Raw genomic sequence first — 18372 nt, forward strand, 5'->3', positions numbered from 1 at the left:
CAAATTCTTTCTCCTTTGAAGTTTGGTGAAATTTTCTTTCTCTTATTAAAGTTAATAAGCAGTCTCAACATCCAATCTTTTGGGCTAGAATCTACAAATCTCTGGAATTCGTAGATAAGGCATCTATTTAAACGTCTTTTAGACGCTGGAATACCTTGGGTCGAATTCCAAACTGAACTGAGAGAAATAAGCATTATGCTCAACGAATCCAGAAGGGAGCTAACCTAATCTTAACCACCTCACTAACTCAGAAATTACTCTAATCTAATCCATCCTCAAGAACCCCAATCAGTACTCAAGCAACATAATCTAAACATATCAAAATATAGATCTAAACAAGATAAATAACTTTACTCAAATAAATAAATGCAAAAATGAAATAGATTAAGAGTAATTAAGGTTTCAAGATTATAAAACACAAAGAAAAACTACATAATAAAAGCTTGGTCCTTTGGGGTTTACTAAAATCTTGAAAGCCCTTGATTCACTAGAAGACAAGAGACTTGAGGCGGTTTAGATGTATACTCGACATTCGGGATCGAGTAAAAAGGGTGCTGCAAAGTCTGCGCCTTCGCCTCTATGCTCCGAGTAATTTCTTCTTCCTCTCCTCTTCTAATGCTCATCCGTATGGTTGAGTGGGGAAATGAGGAGGAACTAAAGGCGCTTTGATCGATCAACAAGTAAGGTAGAATCCTTTAGCCTTGGTCGAGTGATTGGTCGAGTAGTGGATCGAGTAGGGGGTCGAGTGGATGTTTGTTGCTTCCCCTGCGGCTGCCTTGATAGAGTGATTGGTCGAGTAGCTGATCTATGAGGACTACCTGCTGTGCAAGCTTTTCCCTTACTCACTTACTGGGGATGTTGCTTCTTGGTTGAAGCAATTGAAGGCTGGTTCACTCACTACTTGGAGAAGCATCAAGTTAGCCTTCCTGAACAACTTCTATGATGATGCTAAGTCTGAGGAGCTGCAAACAAGCTGTCTACCTTTACTCAAGGTCCGACAGAAGCTTTCAAGGCAGCCTTGGTTCGTTTCAAATAGTATCAATGGGACTACCTGTAACGCCCCCGAATCGCTCTATGGCCAAACAAGCCAAGGGTAACCCAAAAACGCTACGATGATAGCTCACACAGACTACCCAACTTAGGTTCCAAACAAATTTATACCCTTAGCCGGATTACCCACATGAACCATCCCTCACGACACGGTTAAGGATTTTTAACCCTTGCCATGATCGTGAGTTATGTTAGTCCGGATAAGACTACTATCGCATGAAACCCACTCTTTATAAGAAAATAATCTTTTATAACATATAAATTTTGTACAACCAAGTATCCAAACATTTTAACAATGGGCCCTTGAGCATAGACGCTCAAATCCAATCGAGAACCAAAACCATTAAGTTTTGCAAAAAGCAACAAAACTCTATATCGGCTTTCTTACGTCCTGAGCATCCCTCTAATGGTTCACACTAAGTTTTCCTGCAAAACAAAATGGAACCATAAGTAATCTAAGATTACTTAGTAAGCTCGGTCTACCTGCAACCGATATTAGTTCCCCATCCCACGCAAAACAGAATAGCAACAAAAGGTAGCTTGCCCAAGCATCTACCAAATGCACATGCAATTAAGACTCCACTTTTATTAAGTATTTATTTTTAAAAAGGGCCCGGTATGCTGCCTTCACCCCACACCAAACACACACTCCCTGGATCTCTCGCTTTACAACCACAAAGGCATGTAACCAGAGCATCTCTACCAAATGCTACACCGTCGTGTAGACAACTCGGCCAAGGTAGCTAGATCCGTCTCTCTCAGCCCTTCGCACTAACTGGCGATCAAGCAACAATTTAACAAGACCCCACAATAGCACGGTTCACTACGTAGGTCAGACATACCACGATCTTGATACGCTTATAGTCTCTGCCTCCTACCACGAGCACCACGCATCAAAACCCAACATTTTAAGATATTATGAAACATATGGTTAATCAAACACATAGAATCATCAAAATCTCAACACAACCTCACAACCATAAACTTTACCTTAAAAATCTAAAAGATCAATTATGCGACTTAGTACCATCATTCACACCATTAATCAATACTCATATAATTCATGAAATCATGTAATGAATGCAAGAGTACATGATCATGCAACCAAACAAGCAATCAATCACCCAAATAAACACCCAAACCTATCATGTGCCATATCACACGCTTCGATACTCATAGAGATTCGGTTGAAGGTTTAAGGTTAGCTTCAACGATTCTCGGTTGCAGAGAGGGATTTCTCATCGACAAACAGGTTCTCTTGATCACGGACATGAATTCTTTAGTTAGGGGCAAAGGATCTTGATTACGGGAAGAGTTTCTCAATTGCGGACAAGTTTTCTCTCGGTTACGTGCGATCCCTTGATAATTTGGCTGCCTTTCGGTTCTCTCTCCTTTCTCCCTCCGAAAATTCTCAAGGCCGAATGAAGCTTATATAGGGGTGGCAGGGGTGAATCAGCTAGTACACGTGCCGTTTGCACGTGAAGTCACTCATGTGGCAGCGTCGGGACGATGACACGCGGATAGCAAGACTTCGGCTCCAAGGGACTTAACTTCGGCTCCAATCCTTTAAAATTCGTCTCCAAGCAACTTTGCTTGGGCTCCAAGTTAGCCAGTGCACTCGTCTATGGCACGGTCAAACGGCGGTTAACACCTGACGGGGCACACTTTGCCCACAGCACGCCTGAGGCCCAATCTTGCCCATTCTTGCCCATCTTTGCCCATTCTTGCGTAAATAGTTATTTCATTTGCCCTTTGATGGTTTATCACCTTTTGGGCACATATGGGCAATCAGCCATGTATTCGTGGCAACTTCCTCCCGTTTTGGCTTCGCCCCGGATGACCCCATTTCGAACTAGACTCGGCAGGTTCATTTTGCCTTGCCCATCTCTTTGGATTTCATCCCTTAACTATTTCTTTCTCTTCCAGTTCTTCCTCGATCTTTCCTTGATGTTTCGTGCTTGGCCACTTACCCCTTAGCGAGGGTCACTACATTGCCCGTATCATGGTTTTAGTGAGGTACAAATTCTAGGTACCTTCTTTAGAGGAGTTGATCAAAGATACCAGATGGCTCTTGATTCAGAGAGGAATGTTAACTTCAATACCAGGTATCCGGCAGATGCTACATCTTTGAGCCTGAGCCTGAGTCAGAAGAAGGTGTCTTCTACATTGATGGTCAAGGTTACAAGAACTTTGGACAGCCAGAAGGCAACTTTAGTGGCAACAGGTTTACTGGGAACAAGAGTTCTTCAGGTTTCAGCCCCAAACCTACCTTCCAGAAGACCTATCCTCAGAGCAACTTCACAAGGTCTTATGGTAATTCTTCTTACCAAACCCCTCCTCCACCGTCTGCCCATAGTAAGATGGAATCCATGCTTGAGTAGATTCTTGAGGGTCAGGCCAAGTTAGTTGTGGACTTCAATAGAAAGTTTGACGCTATCTACACAGATCTTCATGGGAAGATCGACAATTTGAGCTCTCACATGAAGAAGCTAGATGTTCAATTGGCTTAAACTGATTAGTCTATCAAGAGACAAGAGGGTTTTCTTTCTGGCACCCCTAATACTAATCCAACGAAGAGCTGCAATGTTATCTTAGTCAGAGATGGAGACAATGTATAGGAGGAATTGGATACAGAGGACGAGTTGGAGCTCACAGCTCTAGAGCTGGTGTCGATCGACACCATATGGTAAACTCTTTTCCAAAACTACTTCTGAATAGAGTGTCGATGGACACACTCCTAACGTCGATCGACAATGGGTACGCATTGCACCTTACGAGGGTCATATCCCTATGCAACCCAACCTTGTTTACACTCTTACGGTTCCATATCCGAGAAACCGTCGTTCTAAGCAGGAAGTACACGATACGAAGTGCAAGGCAATAAAGGAGAAGAACTTGACCACCATTCCTAAGGATACCTCAGAGAACTCATTTGCTCAACTTATTAGATATGTCAAGCATTTGGTCAACATTGGAATCAACTCCAAGGAAGCCAACCTGCTTAAAGAGATATCAGTTCCATACTGTTGAAGAAGGTCAAGAAAGACTAGTCGAAGAGATTAGTGCTTTCTGAACATGTTAGCTCCATTGCCAAAGGGTAAATGATAACACTGTATTTTACTCATTTTAGGTGTATGTTTATCATCATTTACTTTTGCATTTGCTCATTGTATCATATCATTTTGCACCATTTTAGCTTGTTTTGCATACTTAGGCATCTAGGATCATCTTGCATATGCATTGCATGTTTTGGTATGTTTTCAGGTGCAGAAGGAGATAAAAAGGACTCTACTCGATCCATCCACTCGATCCAGGCAGCTACAGAAGAGGCATCATTCTACTCGACCTCTTTACTCAATCCAGGATGCTACAAAGGAGGCTGCAGTTAACTCGACCCTCTTACTCGATCAAGGCAACCTCAGATGAAGAAGCAGATTGATCTACTCGCCCCTCCTACTCGATCCATTTACTCGACCAAGGGTGACCATCTCTACAAGACTTGTTGAGCTATCAAAGCGTCTTCGGATCCTCCTCATTCCCCACTCAACCAGACATCTGAGCATACATATAGGAGAGGAGAAGCATCTACTCGACCAATTGATCACTCGGAGCATAGACACAAAGGCGCAGACTTTGCAGCACCCTCTTTACTTTATCCCCAAGATCGAGTATTCGCCCAAACCGCCTCAAGTCTCTTGTCTTCTAGTGAATCTAGGGTTTCAACATTTTACTATAAATAGATCACTTTGGGGGTTGTCCAAAGGATCTATGCTTTATCTTTCAGTTTTTCTTTGTGTTTATGAATCTTAAAACCTTAATTACTCTTAATCTGTTTCGTTTTTGCATTTAGTTGTTTTAGTAAAGTTGTTTAGCTTGTTTAGATCTATATTTTGGTATAATTTTAGTAATATCTGGGTTTGTGTTCTTGAGAATGTTGTTTAAGTAGTGATTAGGGTTCTTGAGGATGAATTAGATTAGGGTAATCTCTAGGTTAGTTAGGTGGTTACTGTTTAACTTTATACCCTTCTGGATTCGCTTGGCCCCTATGTGGTTTTTGCTGGCTAATGTGGAGATTCGATCATAGACGTCCATTGTCCAAAAGATGTTCAAATGGATGTCTGACCTACGAATTCCAGAGATTTGTAGACTCGACCAAGAGATTGGCTTGTCTGCCTATTGGCTTTGGTAGATTGTTTCGTAAACCCTGCTCTTCTATGTTTCATCAACGAGAGTTGAGATTAGGAAGTGGTAGAGTTATGGGGGTCTCTATCACGAGAGTGGATTGACCCGGTTTTTGAATCTATCGTCATGGGTATCTACCTTTCGCCTATTAGCCATCTGATGAACCCTAGAGTTGCCCTTATCAATGAATCCATCCTTAGAACTTCTATTAGATTTATTTGTATCCCTTGTTAATTGCACTTTTATTTACCTGTTATTTGTATCCCCTGTTGATTGCATTTAGGTTACTTAATTTTGTTGCATGTTTGTTCTACTCGACCCAATGATCGAGTAGGGCTCTTTAAGTTCTCATTTTTACTTGTTTGAATCCTGACCTAGGATTGTTACTAGAAACCCACCATCTTTATAATCTGGCTTGACTTAGTTATTTCTGTACAGATCTTGATTGCTAGCAATAACAGTAGACTGGATAGACACCCCTTATAGCTGCATCGACATGTTTGTGTTTTAGGGGAATTGAACTGAATCACACATTCACCCTAAGCAGGCATGAAAAACCTGCTTTCAATTTGGCGCCGTTGCCAATTCATTGTTGCATTGTTACATTCAAGATATCAGAAACTTTTAAGATCAAATTCTTTTACATTTATAAAGTTACTAACTCATATTTTCGTTTGCTTGTTTTTGTGGTATAGGTACTAATCTTTGTGCATGCAAACTCGATCGAAAGGTTCTACACACCTACTACCATTCAGAGATTGAATTGACAGAATAGCTCGTGAGTTATGGATCAACAAAACAGCAAAGACCAGCTGCTATGGATCAACAAAACAGACCAATTGATGTTCAAGACATCTAATGTTGATCAACCAAGAAACATTGGTGCTGGTGATGCCCCAAGAATCATCACCAAAGACAAGGGATAGTGCCTTCCACCAGTTCAGAACAACAACTATGAGATCAAGAGTGGTCTCATCTCAATGATCCAAGGAAACAAGTTTCATGGTTTACCTATGGAAGATCCCCTGGACCATCTTGTCAGCTTTGATAGGCTTTGTGGCCTTACGAAGATCAATGGTGTCACTGAAGATATGTTTAAGCTCAGACTATTTCCCTTCTCTTTGGGAGACAAGGCACACCACTGGGAGAAGACTCTACCCCCAGATTCCATCACCTCATGGGACGATTGTAAGAAAGCTTTTCTTGCCAAGTTCTTCTCTAACGCTCGCACCACTAGATTGAGGAACGAGATCTCAGGTTTCAACCACAAAAACAATGAAACTTTTTGTGAAGCTTGGGAGAGGTTTAAAAGCTACACAACTCAGTGCCCCCATCACAGTTTCAAGAAGGCTTCATTATTGAGCACACTCTACAAAGGAGCTTTACCAAAGATCAGAATGCTACTTGGCACTGCCTCCAATGGAAACTTCTTGAACAAGGATGTAGTAGAAGGATGGGAGTTAGCCGAAAATCTAGCACAATCTGATGGGTGCTACAATGAAGACTATGATCGCTCAATGAGAGGAAGTGGAGGCAGTGAGGACAAACAGAGCAAAGATATCAAGGCTGTGAATGAAAAGCTAGACAAGCTGTTGCTGGCTCAACATAAGCAGATACATTACATCACTGATGAAGAGCACTTCCAAATGCAAGAAAGGGGGAATGAAAACTGAAGAGCTGTGTTACATTCAGAACCAAGGAGGGTTCAACAAGGGGTACAACAACTACAAGCCCAACCCAAATCTCTCCTACAGAAGCACTAATGTAGCTAACCCCCAAGATCAAGTGTATCGACCACGACATAATGAGTCTAAGCCATTTGTTCAGTACAACCAAGGTTATGTCCCTAAACAACAGTTTCATGGAGGCTACCAACAGCAAAATCCACCACCAGGGTTCACTCAACAACCACAACAAGTCCTAGTAGCTCAAGATCATGAAATTAAGCAACTCATTCAACAAATCATCCTAGGACAAGCTATAGGAGCCATGGCTTTTGACAAGAAGATAACTGAATTACACAACAAGATCGATTGTTCTTACAACTATGTAAATGTCAAGTTCGAAGCTCTGAATTCAAAAATCAAGTATTTGGAGAGTCAAATTGCATCCACCTCTGCTCTGAAGCATCCTCAGCAACTTCCAGGGCAAGCAGTCCAAAATCTTAAGGACTATGCCACTGCTAATGCTACCACCATCCACCAAGAAGATGAGTCTCCATCAAGTCATCAGACTCTCAATACTGAGGACAGTATGATTCAAGAAGGGGGGGATTCAACTCAAATTGCTGCACCTGCCACCCAGCAATTCATCTGGACTATTGAGCACACACCTTTGCTGAATACTCAACATTTTGGAAAAAGTTCAACACTGAAAAACTCAAGAATGATCAGAATCAAGAGATGATTAGCAGCGCCTCCACTCAAGAAGCATACAAGAAGAAAGTCATCCAAGAAAAGCTTGATGATCCCGGTTCATTCACTATGTCATGCTCTCTAGGACCATTGACATTCAATAGGTGCCTTTGTGATTTGGGAGCATCTGTTAGCCTTATGCCTCTCTCTACAGCTAAAAGGCTAGGGATCATGGAATACAAGTTCTGCAACTTAGCTTTACTCTTAGTTGATGGTTCTATTGCACATCTTCACGGTCTAATAGAGAATCTGCCTGTCAAGATTGGAAATGTTGAGATACCTACAGATTTTGTGGTATTGGACGTAGATGAAGAAGGCAAGGATCCCCTGATCCTAGGTAGCCTATTCTTAGCTTCAGCTGGAGCAGTCATAGATGTCAGGAATGAAAAAATTAATCTGAACCTTGAAAAAGGCATCAAGATGAAGTTTTACATTAGAGAAGCTTCAGGGAAATCAACAACATGAGTTCAGAATTTTGGGATTCAGGACATGGATGTTGATGAAGAAACAGAAGTTGGAACCTCACCAAAAGTCAACTATACTTCTCAACTCAGCAAGCTGAAGAGAACTTTTGACCACAAGAAGAAAGCAACAGAAAGGCTAGCTCAGATTGAAGATCCTACAGAAGATGACTGGTATGAGATGAGAAAAAAATTTAAATGGCAAAGCAGAGTCATAGAGGGATTATCTTCAAGGGTGATGAAGCTGAAAGATCGGCTATGGATGTGTGAAAAAAGAGTCAATAAATTTTCAAATGGTATTGATCGAGAGAAGATGGAAACTGCACTAGCTATCAAGGAGGACGAAAATTTCACAACATAATGGTTTGCACCAAAAGATTAGACAGGAGTTCACTTAGAGGAAAGAAGCCTAGAGAGCAAGTTGTTGAGTGAGGAGGAAACTCCTATTCTGACTTATTCTCCAGGAGTACCTAAACCAACCACCAACCCCTCTACTTAAGAAGAACACTTGATTCATGATTCTGTTGCTGAAGAAGTCCTGGTGCTGTGGGTTGGATACAAAGCTCAAGAGGATACCATTGGGGAGGTAACTTACAAGATGGAAGGACTGAACCATGCAATCTTGGAACTTCAAGAAATGGTTAAAGGCTACCCCAATTTTGAATTTGAGGATTGGTCAAAGGAACCTGGTTCAGAAGAAGAAGATTACTCTGCTGATCAGAAGGAAGCTTATTTTGAAGAAAAATCAAATGAGTACTCATCCTACCATATCTCAAGAGAGGATGTAAAGTATGATTCAAGCATTAAAAATTCAACCACTAAAGATGAGGACTTCTCTGATCCTCTCTTAAACCTTTTTTCTAACTAAGCTCTATAAGAGTCAAGCTTAGTGACTTAAAACAAGCTCACTTGGGAGGAAGTCCCATGTCAATCCATGTATATAACTTTTTATTTTTCCTTGTTATTTTTGATGTTTTTGTTTAAGTGTTTCAGGTTTGTTTTAGTGACCCTAAGGGAGTCAACGGTCGAGTAAATTTAAACCAAGTCAAGAAAAATCTCAACCGTTGATCGAGTAGAATGGGGAGGAGCATTTTGAGCCATTGATTTGGATGACCAAATGAGAGGAGCATCACCACCGTTTGATCGAGTGAATTCCTGAAGTTCATTTTGGTCTGTTTGATCGAGTAAACAAGAATGAGGAGCTCTCCACCGTTGGATCGAATTTTGCGTAACTCAAGAAGATGCTCGATTCTTTACTCGAGCTCTCATTATTTGGAGACCAAAGCTTTGAAGTTTTCATTCCAAACCCTTCCCCTAAAACGCTCCCTATCACTCTTTAAGAATCTGTTCCCCTTCACCAATACATCACCAAAGTTACTCAATCACTCCAAAGTCTATCCTCAAGCATTCAATCGGTTTCAAGCTCCAAATTTCATCACCAAAGAAACCGATTCCCTTCTCCTTTGATACCTCTTAGAGAAGTGTTCTTGTTTGCCTTGTCAAAGCTCACCACCAATCTCCATGGATTCAAGAAGGAAGAGTTCATCTCGGGCAAGAAGATCCTCTGTTGATAATGAGGAAGTTGAGGTGTTTGACATGAGTGGCATGACTGAACGCCAAATTTGCCAAGCTCGCCGTGCTCAAAAAACAAGCTTGATTCAAGGAGGAAGCTCAAGCCGCTCAACCATGCAAAGAGAAGAAGTAGCTCGGGGAAAGAGGCTCGTTGAAGCTGAAGAAGAACACCATGAAGAGGCTCCCTTTGAAGAAGCGGTTTCTGCGGAAGAGTTTGAGATCATCGGGGATGATACACCAACCCCTGTTGGGAGAAGAAACCGACCAAGGAGGAAGAGAGAGCCAACCCCGAGCGAGTAATATCAATATTTGAGGGAGTTGAAGTTTGAGGGAACTAGATACCCTCATAAGGAAACGATGCAAGAGCTTGGTATTTAAGGTGATGTTGAATACTTGATGGAATTGGCCAATCTTGCAACATTGATGAGCTGCCAATGTGGGGGATACAAAGAGGAGAGCTGCCAACTCCATGCAACCCTCAAGGTTCATTTCTGTGTTGATGATTCAGAGAAAAAAGAGAGAGGAGGTCTTGGTTACATAACTTTCAAAGTTAGGGATGTCGATTATACTCTTGATATTTGCCACCTTGATACCATTTTTGGGTTCCGAAGTGGAGAAGGAATCCGCGAAGACTATGATCAAGAAGAGCTGAAATCTCTTTGGAAGACAATAGCCGGTCTGAAGCCCTTCTTGCCAACCAAGAGCAAGAGTTCTTCAATCTGTAATCCCGTGATTAGATACCTCCACCAATGCATTGCCAACACCCTCTTTCCAAAGAAGGCCACCGGATTTGTTAGTGAAGAGGAGTTGTGCATGATAGACCAATCTTTAGTCTTCATTTTGAGGGAGACAAGAGATGAGAGGAAGATGGCGGGTGATAGAGCGGACACCTCGTTGAGTGTTGTTATCTTGGATCACTTATTCAGTTACAAGGAGTATGCTGCAACCATCCATCGCGCGGGAATTCGCGGGAGTCTTTGTGTTGGTGGTCTCTTAACGCCAATACTAGGAGCTGTGGGTATGGAATTCGGAACCCCTGACGTGTTGCCTAAGTTCATTGACCTAGACTATCTCAAGGGGAAGGATTTTCTTGAGAAAACAACTCCGGCGGATCACTATCTCTTCAAGTTCAACCACTCGGAGCTTGGACCTTCTCTTCTACCCCTACCATGCGAGAACCGGACTTCGGTGAAGACAAGGCGCAACATCAATTTTATGCCATCTCCCTCTGCCTTGAACATAGACATTCGAGGAGCTCGGGAAGATGAACTAGAATGTAGTCCAGTCGACTATGAGCAACATGAGTACTTTACTCAAGCTAATTATGAGGAGCAAATCGAGTTTGAGCAACATATTGATCAACCCGGAGCAAGGGACCACCGAACAAGAGCAAGCTCATTATGAAGAAGGTGCTAACCAAGAGGGAGATGAGATAGCTGAAGTTCACAAGAAGCTCGGTGTGCTTGAAGAGCTTGGAAACCTTCACAGCAAGACAAAAAAGAGTTTCAAGAAGAAGATGAGAACAATGAAGAAGTCATTGAAGAGTATGGCTGCTCAACTCAAGGATTTCCAGAGCAAGCCAACGCCACCGTCTTCCAACCCCGAAGTAAGAAGAAGCGGTTCAACGAGCTCAGCTACAAGGAGAGCTGAAAGGATCGATCAACCCCGAGCTTCATCTTTTGAGCCTCGGGAAATGATCTCCGAGTAGAGAGATCCAAGGAGTAGGCAGAGACGAGCTTCACACGCTCGACCGGACAGAACGAGCAACACCCTCCCGCCTCAACTTCAGCCCCTGCCTATACCCAAGAGAGTATGGATGACTATGTCTCCATCTACATCACCTGATCACTGAGGTAACACCACCTCACTCATTGTACATACCATTAGCATTTTTTTTTTTCTTGTGTGTTGTTTGTTTTGGTCTTGAATTCTCTTTCAGATTTTTATTACACAAGGGACTGTGTAATTTAAGTTTGGGAGAGGGTTCAAGACATGTTTAACATTGTGTTCTCTTTTCTTATTTCAAATTTTGCATCATCTCTGGCATAGAAAAACCATAAAAATTTGAAAAAAATTCAGAAAATGATTTCATCAAAAACAGAGTGACATATAGATTGCATATTATTTTAGGATTGTATATAGTGTGCTTGCATTTAGGATTGCTCATTTGCATAGGGGATAATGATGATTTCAAACCGATAAGCATGTTTTGATTCAATGAAGTAAGTTCAATGCCCATGTTGTTAGTTCTCTGTTGCATAACTGATTGTATCTCTGAAGTAAGACCGCACTCTGCTTTGAATTTGTAACTTGACTATACTACTTTGATCGAAACTCGCTTATCTGATGTCATTCCCTATCTATTAGAACCTGAACTGAATTTGCAATTATCATGCTTATGCATTGTTTGTGAACTCATGGCTACCATATACATACTTGGATCATCTTATTCATTTCATCACCCTCTGTTAATCCAAGTAGCTGTCTCTCATTCTTAGAGCAGTTTTCCACACCCTTAGCCTAGCCTTATTTCAAGCCAAAGATCATTTGTTTGTGATTGTGAGGTCTTTTTCGATTGAGCTTGGTATAACATGTTAGGTATGAGCCGACAAGAGAAGTCTTTCATGTAGACCTAGCCCATGCTTTTTGGGTTAGATAGGACTAGGTGGAGACTTGTATTTGGGATTGAGAATGTGTATGGAATGAATGGGAATGAGAGTGAGAATGAGAATGAAAAAAAAAAAAAAAAAAAAGAGAGTAAGAGTTTAGAGTTCTAAGGGGGATACAAAAGTGTTAAGTCTAGTAAAGGGTTTGGAATTTAAAGAAGTTAGGAAGTGTGATTCAAAGAAAAGGGTAAATCGCCCTATGTGCTAAGATTAGAAGAAAAGCCTTAAGTTTGTCAAAGTATGAAACCAAACCCGCTAGACTCTTAAATCGTTTCAAAGGGAACCCCTTAGAACTTGAACCAAAAAGAGAGAAAGAATGAGAAAAAGGGTAGAGTTAGGACATCTATGGGACTGGGATCATCTTCTGAGCTATCATATTATATCATTGGGTAGATGGGAGTTTGTTTTTGTATGTGTCCATTGGCTTTTACCTTTAGCATTCTACTGAAGCTCAATCTTTTCTTTGAGAGTCCCCTGTTACTCGACCAATCACTAGAGGGACCATTTTTGTCTCTTAGCCTAAGCCCGAAACCAAATGAGTTCATAACCATTGCATTGCTTGATCCACTGTTTGTGCTTAATGAATGTTAAAGGGAATTGGTTGATGTGAATGCTTGAATAGATTAAGGCAAGTTGTTAGGTTTCATTGTAACGAGTATGGCTAACATTTTTAAGTAAAGGTCTATCATCTTGCAACCTAGAATTAGCTACCTAGACATTGAGCTTACCCGTTTTATAGACATGCTTCGGTTTTTGAATCCCCACCTTTAAACCTCTCCTTCAACTTAAGATTTTTTGTTTGCTTGAGGGCAAGCAAGAGATAAGTTTGGGGGAGTTGATAACACTGTATTTTACTCATTTTAGGTGTATGTTTATCATCATTTAGCTTTGCATTTGCTCATTGTATCATATCATTGTGCACCATTTTAGCTTGTTCTGCATACTTAGGCATCTATGATCATCTTGCATATGCATTGCATTGTTTGGTGTATTTTCAGGTGTAGAAGGAGCTAAAAAGGACTCTACTCGATCCATTCACTCGATCCATTCACTCGATCCAGGCAGCTACAGAAGAGGCATCATTCTACTTGACCTCTTTACTCGATCCAGGATGCTACAAAGGAGGCTGCACTTTACTCGACCATCTTACTCGATCAAGGCAACCTCAGATGAAGCATCAGATTGATCTACTCGCCCCTCCTACTCGATCCACTACTCGATCCATTTACTCGACCAAGGGTGACCATCTCTACAAGACTTGTTGAGTTATCAAAGCGTCTTTGGATCCTCCTCATTCCCCACTCAACCAGACATCTGAGCATACGGATAGGAGAGGAAGAAGCATATACTCGACCAATTGATCACTCGGAGCATAGACACAAAGGCGCAGACTTTGCAGCACCCTCTTTACTTTATCCCCAAGATCGAGTATTCGCCCAAACCGCCTCAAGTCTCTTGTCTTCTAGTGAATCTAGGGTTTCAACATTTTACTATAAATAGATCACTTTGGGGTTTGTCCAAAGGATCTATGCTTTATCATTCAGTTTTTCTTTGTGTTTATGAATCTTAAAACCTTAATTACTCTTAATCTATTTCGTTTTTGCATTTAGTTGTTTTAGTAAAGTTGTTTGGCTTATTTAGATCTACATTTTGGTATGATTTTAGTAATTTCTGGGTTTATGTTCTTGAGAATGTTGTTTGGCTAGTGATTAGGGTTCTTGAGGATGGATTAGATTAGGGTAATCTCTAGGTTAGTTAGGTGGTTAGTGTTTAGGTTTATACCCTTCTGGATTCGTTTGGCCCCTATGCGGTTTTTGCTGGCTAATGTGGAGATTCGATCATAGACGTCCAGCATCCAAAAGAAGTTCAAATGGATGTCTGACCTACAAATTCCAGAGATTTGTAAACTCGACCAAAAGATTGGCTTGTCTGCCTATTTGCTTTGGTAGATTGTTTCTTAAACCCTGCTATGCTATGTTTCATCAACGAGAGTTGAGATTAGGAAGTGGTAGAGTTATGGGGGTCTCTGTCACGAGAGTGGATTGACCCGGTTTTTGAATCTATCGTCATGAGTATCTACCTTTCGCCTATTAGCCATCTGATGAACCCTAGAGTTGCCCTTATCAATGAATCCATCCTTAGAACTTCTATTAGATTTATTTGTATCCCTTGTTGATTGCTCTTTTATTTACCTGTTATTTGTATCCCCTATTAGTATCCCCTGTTGATTGCATTTTGTTACTTAATTTTGTTGCCTGTTGGTTCTACTCGACCCAATGATCGAGTAGGGCTCTTTAAGTTCTCATTTTTACTTGTTTGAATCATTTCCTAGGATTGTTACTAGAAACCCACCATCTTTATAATCTGGCTTGACTTAGTTGTTTCTGTACACATCTTGATTGCTAGCAAAAACAGTGGACTAGATTGACACCCCTTATAGCTGCATCGACATGTTTGTGTTTTAGGGGAATTGAACTGAATCACACATTCACCATAAGCAGGCGTGAAAAACCTGCTTATCAATTTGACACCGTTGCCAATTGATTGTTGCACTGTTACATTCAAGATATCAGAAACTTTTAAGATCAAAATCTTTTACATTTATCAAGTTACTAACTCATATTTTCGTTTGCTTGTTTTTGTGGTATAGGTACTAATCTTTGTGCATGCAAACTCGATCCAAAGGTTTTGCACACCTACTACCATTTGGAGATAGAATTGACAGAATAGCTCGTGAGTTACAAGAAACCAAAACAAAGGCAGCCTGTGATCAGTAAAGACCAGCTGTTATGGATCAACAGAACAGACCAGTTGATGTTCAAGACCCACCTAATGTTGATCGACCAAGAAACATTGGTGCTGGTGATGCCCCAAGGAATCATCACCAAAGACAAGGGATAGTGCCTCCACCAGTTCAGAACAACAAATTTGAAAACAAGAATGGACTCATCTCAATGATCCAAGAAAACAAGTTTCATGGTTTACGTATGGAAGACCCCCTGGACCATCTTGACAGCTTTGATAGGCTCTGTGGCCTTACCAAGATCAATGGTGTCACTGAAGATATGTTTAAGCTAAGACTATTTTCCTTCTCTTTAGGAGACAAGGCACACCACTTGGAGAAGACTCTACCCCAGATTCCATCACCTCATGGAACGATTATAAGAAAGCTTTTCTTGCCATGTTCTTTTCTAACGCTCACACCGCTAGATTGAGGAACAAGATCTCGGGTTTCAACCACCAAAACAATGAAACTTTCTGTGAAGCTTGGGAGAGGTTTAAAAGCTACACAACTCAGTGCCCCCATCACGATTTCAAGAAGGCTTCATTATTGAGCACACTCTACAAAGGAGCTTTACCAAAGATCAGAATGCTACTTGACACTGCCTCCAATGGAAACTTCTTGAATAAGGATGTAGCAGAAGGATGGGAGTTAGTCGAAAATCTAGCACAATCTGATGGGTGCTACAATGAAGACTATGATCGCTCAATGAGAGGAACTGGAGGCAGTGAGGACAAACAGAGCAAAGCTATCAAGGCTCTGAATGAGAAGCTAGACAAGCTGTTGCTGGCTCAGCTGAAGAAGATACACTACATCACTGATGAAGAGCACTTTCAAATGCAAGAAGGGGGGAATGATCAAACTGAAGAGCTGTGCTACATTCAGAACTAAGGAGGGTTCAACAAGGGGTACAACAACTACAAGCCCAACCCAAACCTCTCCTACATAAGCACTAATGTAGCTAACCCCCAAGATCAAGTGTATCCACCACAACAGAATCAGTCTAAGCCATTTGTTCAGTACAACCACGGTTATTTCCCTAAACAACAGTTTAATGGAGGCTACCAACAGCAGAATCCACCACCATGGTTCACTCAACAACCACAATAAGCCCAGTAGCTCAAGATCCTGAAATTAAGTAACTTATTCAACAAATCATCCAAGGACAAGCTATAGGAGCCATGGCTTTTGACAAGAAGATAACTGAATTACACAACAAGATCGATTGTTCTTACAACGATAGCCTTATGCCTCTCTCTACAGCTAAAAGGCTAGGGATCATGGAATACAAGTTCTGCAACTTAGCTTTACTCTTAGTTGATGGTTCTGTTGCACATCCTCACGGTCTAATAGAGAATCTGCCTGTCATGATTGGAAATATTGAGCTACCTACAGATTTTGTTGTATTGGACGTAGATGAAGAAGGCAAGGATCCCTTGATCGTAGGCAGACCATTCTTAGCTTCAGCTGGAGCAGTCATAGATGTCAGGAATGGAAAAATTAATCTGAACCTTGAAAAAGGCATCAAGATGAAGTTTGACATCAGAGAAGCTTTAGGGAAATCAACAACAGGAGTTCAGAATTTTGGGATTCAGGACATGGATGTTGATGAAGAAACAGAAGCTGGAACCTCACCAAAAGTCAACTATACTTCTCAACTCAGCAAGCTGAAGTGAACTTTTGACCACAAGAAGAGAGCAACAGAAAGGCTAGCTCAGACTGAAGATCCTACAGAAGATGACTGGTATGAGATGAGAAAAAAATTTAAATGGCAAAGCAAAGTCATAGAGGAATTATCTTCAAGGGTGATGAAGCTGAAAGATCAGCTATGGATGTTTAAAAAGAGTCAATCAATTTTCAAATGGTATTGATTCACAGAAGATGGAAATTGCACTAGCTATCAAGGAGGACGAAAATTTCACAACAGAATGGTTTGCACCAAAAGATTAGAAAGGAGTTCACTTAGAGGAAAGAAGTCCAGAGAGCAAGTTGTTGAGTGAGGAGGAAACTCCTATTCCGACTTATTCTCCAGGAGTACCTAAACCAACAACCAACCCCTCTGCTGAAGAAGAACACTTGATTCGTGATTCTGTTGCTGAAGAAGTCCTCGAGCTGTGGGTTGGATACAAAGCTCAAGAAGATACCATTGGGGAGCTAACTTACAAGATGGAAGGACTGAACCATGCAATCTTAGAACTTCAAGAAATGGTTAAACGCTACCCAAGTTTTAAATTTGAGGATTGGTCAAAGGAACCTGGTTCAGAAGAAGAAGATTACTCTCCTGATCAGAAGGAAGCTTATTTTGAAGAAAAATCAAATGAGTACTCATCCTACCATATCTCAAGAGAGGATGCAGAGTATCATACAAGCATTGAAAATTCAACCACTAAAGATGAGGACTTCTCTGATCCTCTCTTCAACCTTTTTTCTGACTAAGCTCTGTAAGAGTCAAGTTTAGTGACTTAAAACAAGCTCACTTGGGAGGAAGTCCCATCTCAATCCATATATATAATTTTCTATTTTTCTTGTTATTTTTGACGTTTTTGTTTAAGTGTTTCAGGTTTGTTTTAGTTACCCTAAGGGAGTCAACGGTCTAGTAAATTTAAACCAAGTCAAGAAAAATCTTAACCATTGATCGAGTAGAATGGGGAGGAGCATTTTGAGCCATTGATTTGGATGACCAAATGAGAGGAGCATCACCACCGTTTGATCGAGTGAATTCCTGAAGTTCATTTTGGTCTGTTTGATCGAGTAAACAAGAATGAGGAGCTCTCCACCGTTGGATCGAATTTTGCGCAACTCAAGAAGATGCTCGATTCTTTACTCGAGCTCTCATTATTTGGAGAACAAAGCCTAATTTCGTGACTCCACTTGCTCCCCCAACACTCCTTTACTCGACGGATAAATCTATTACCCATACCCCTCACCATTTCCAATCAACTTTTCTATCTCTTCCAAAGCAAACCAAAGACCAATCTCTTCCACCCATTGATTTCGACAAACCCTCATTGAAACTCTCTCTTTCATAATCTCGTTTTCGCAACCCCCTCACAAAGCTTTGAAGTCTTCATTCCAAACCTTTCCCCTAAAACGCACCCTATCACTCTTTAAGAATCTGTTCCCCTTCACCAATACTTCACCAAAGTTACTCGATCACTCCAAAGTCTATCCTAAAGCATTCAATCGGTTTCAAGCTCCAAATTTCATCACCAAAGAAACTTATTCCCTTCTCCTTTGATACCTCT

At 41.1% G+C, this 18372-nt stretch overlaps 5 pseudogenes across 5 annotated transcripts; all 5 read left to right on the forward strand.

The window, feature by feature from the left end:
• Window positions 1–517: 517 nt before the first annotated feature.
• AT5G34839 lies at window positions 518–1098 on the forward strand (annotated as a pseudogene; the record flags this gene model as incomplete). Its single annotated transcript has 1 exon — window positions 518–1098.
• A 2016-nt stretch (window positions 1099–3114) lies between these two features.
• Window positions 3115–4437, forward strand: AT5G34841 (annotated as a pseudogene; the record flags this gene model as incomplete). Its single annotated transcript has 1 exon — window positions 3115–4437.
• Window positions 4438–5976: 1539 nt separating this feature from the next.
• Window positions 5977–9077, forward strand: AT5G34842 (annotated as a pseudogene; the record flags this gene model as incomplete). The annotated part of the gene is made up of 1 exon: window positions 5977–9077.
• A 535-nt stretch (window positions 9078–9612) lies between these two features.
• AT5G34843 lies at window positions 9613–11517 on the forward strand (annotated as a pseudogene; the record flags this gene model as incomplete). Its single annotated transcript has 1 exon — window positions 9613–11517.
• A 3494-nt stretch (window positions 11518–15011) lies between these two features.
• AT5G34844 lies at window positions 15012–17555 on the forward strand (annotated as a pseudogene; the record flags this gene model as incomplete). The annotated part of the gene is made up of 1 exon: window positions 15012–17555.
• Between the last annotated feature and the right edge of the window lie 817 nt (window positions 17556–18372).

Source organism: Arabidopsis thaliana, chromosome 5 (genome assembly GCF_000001735.4).
Source record: "Arabidopsis thaliana chromosome 5, partial sequence".
Classification (NCBI taxonomy): Eukaryota; Viridiplantae; Streptophyta; class Magnoliopsida; order Brassicales; family Brassicaceae; genus Arabidopsis; species Arabidopsis thaliana.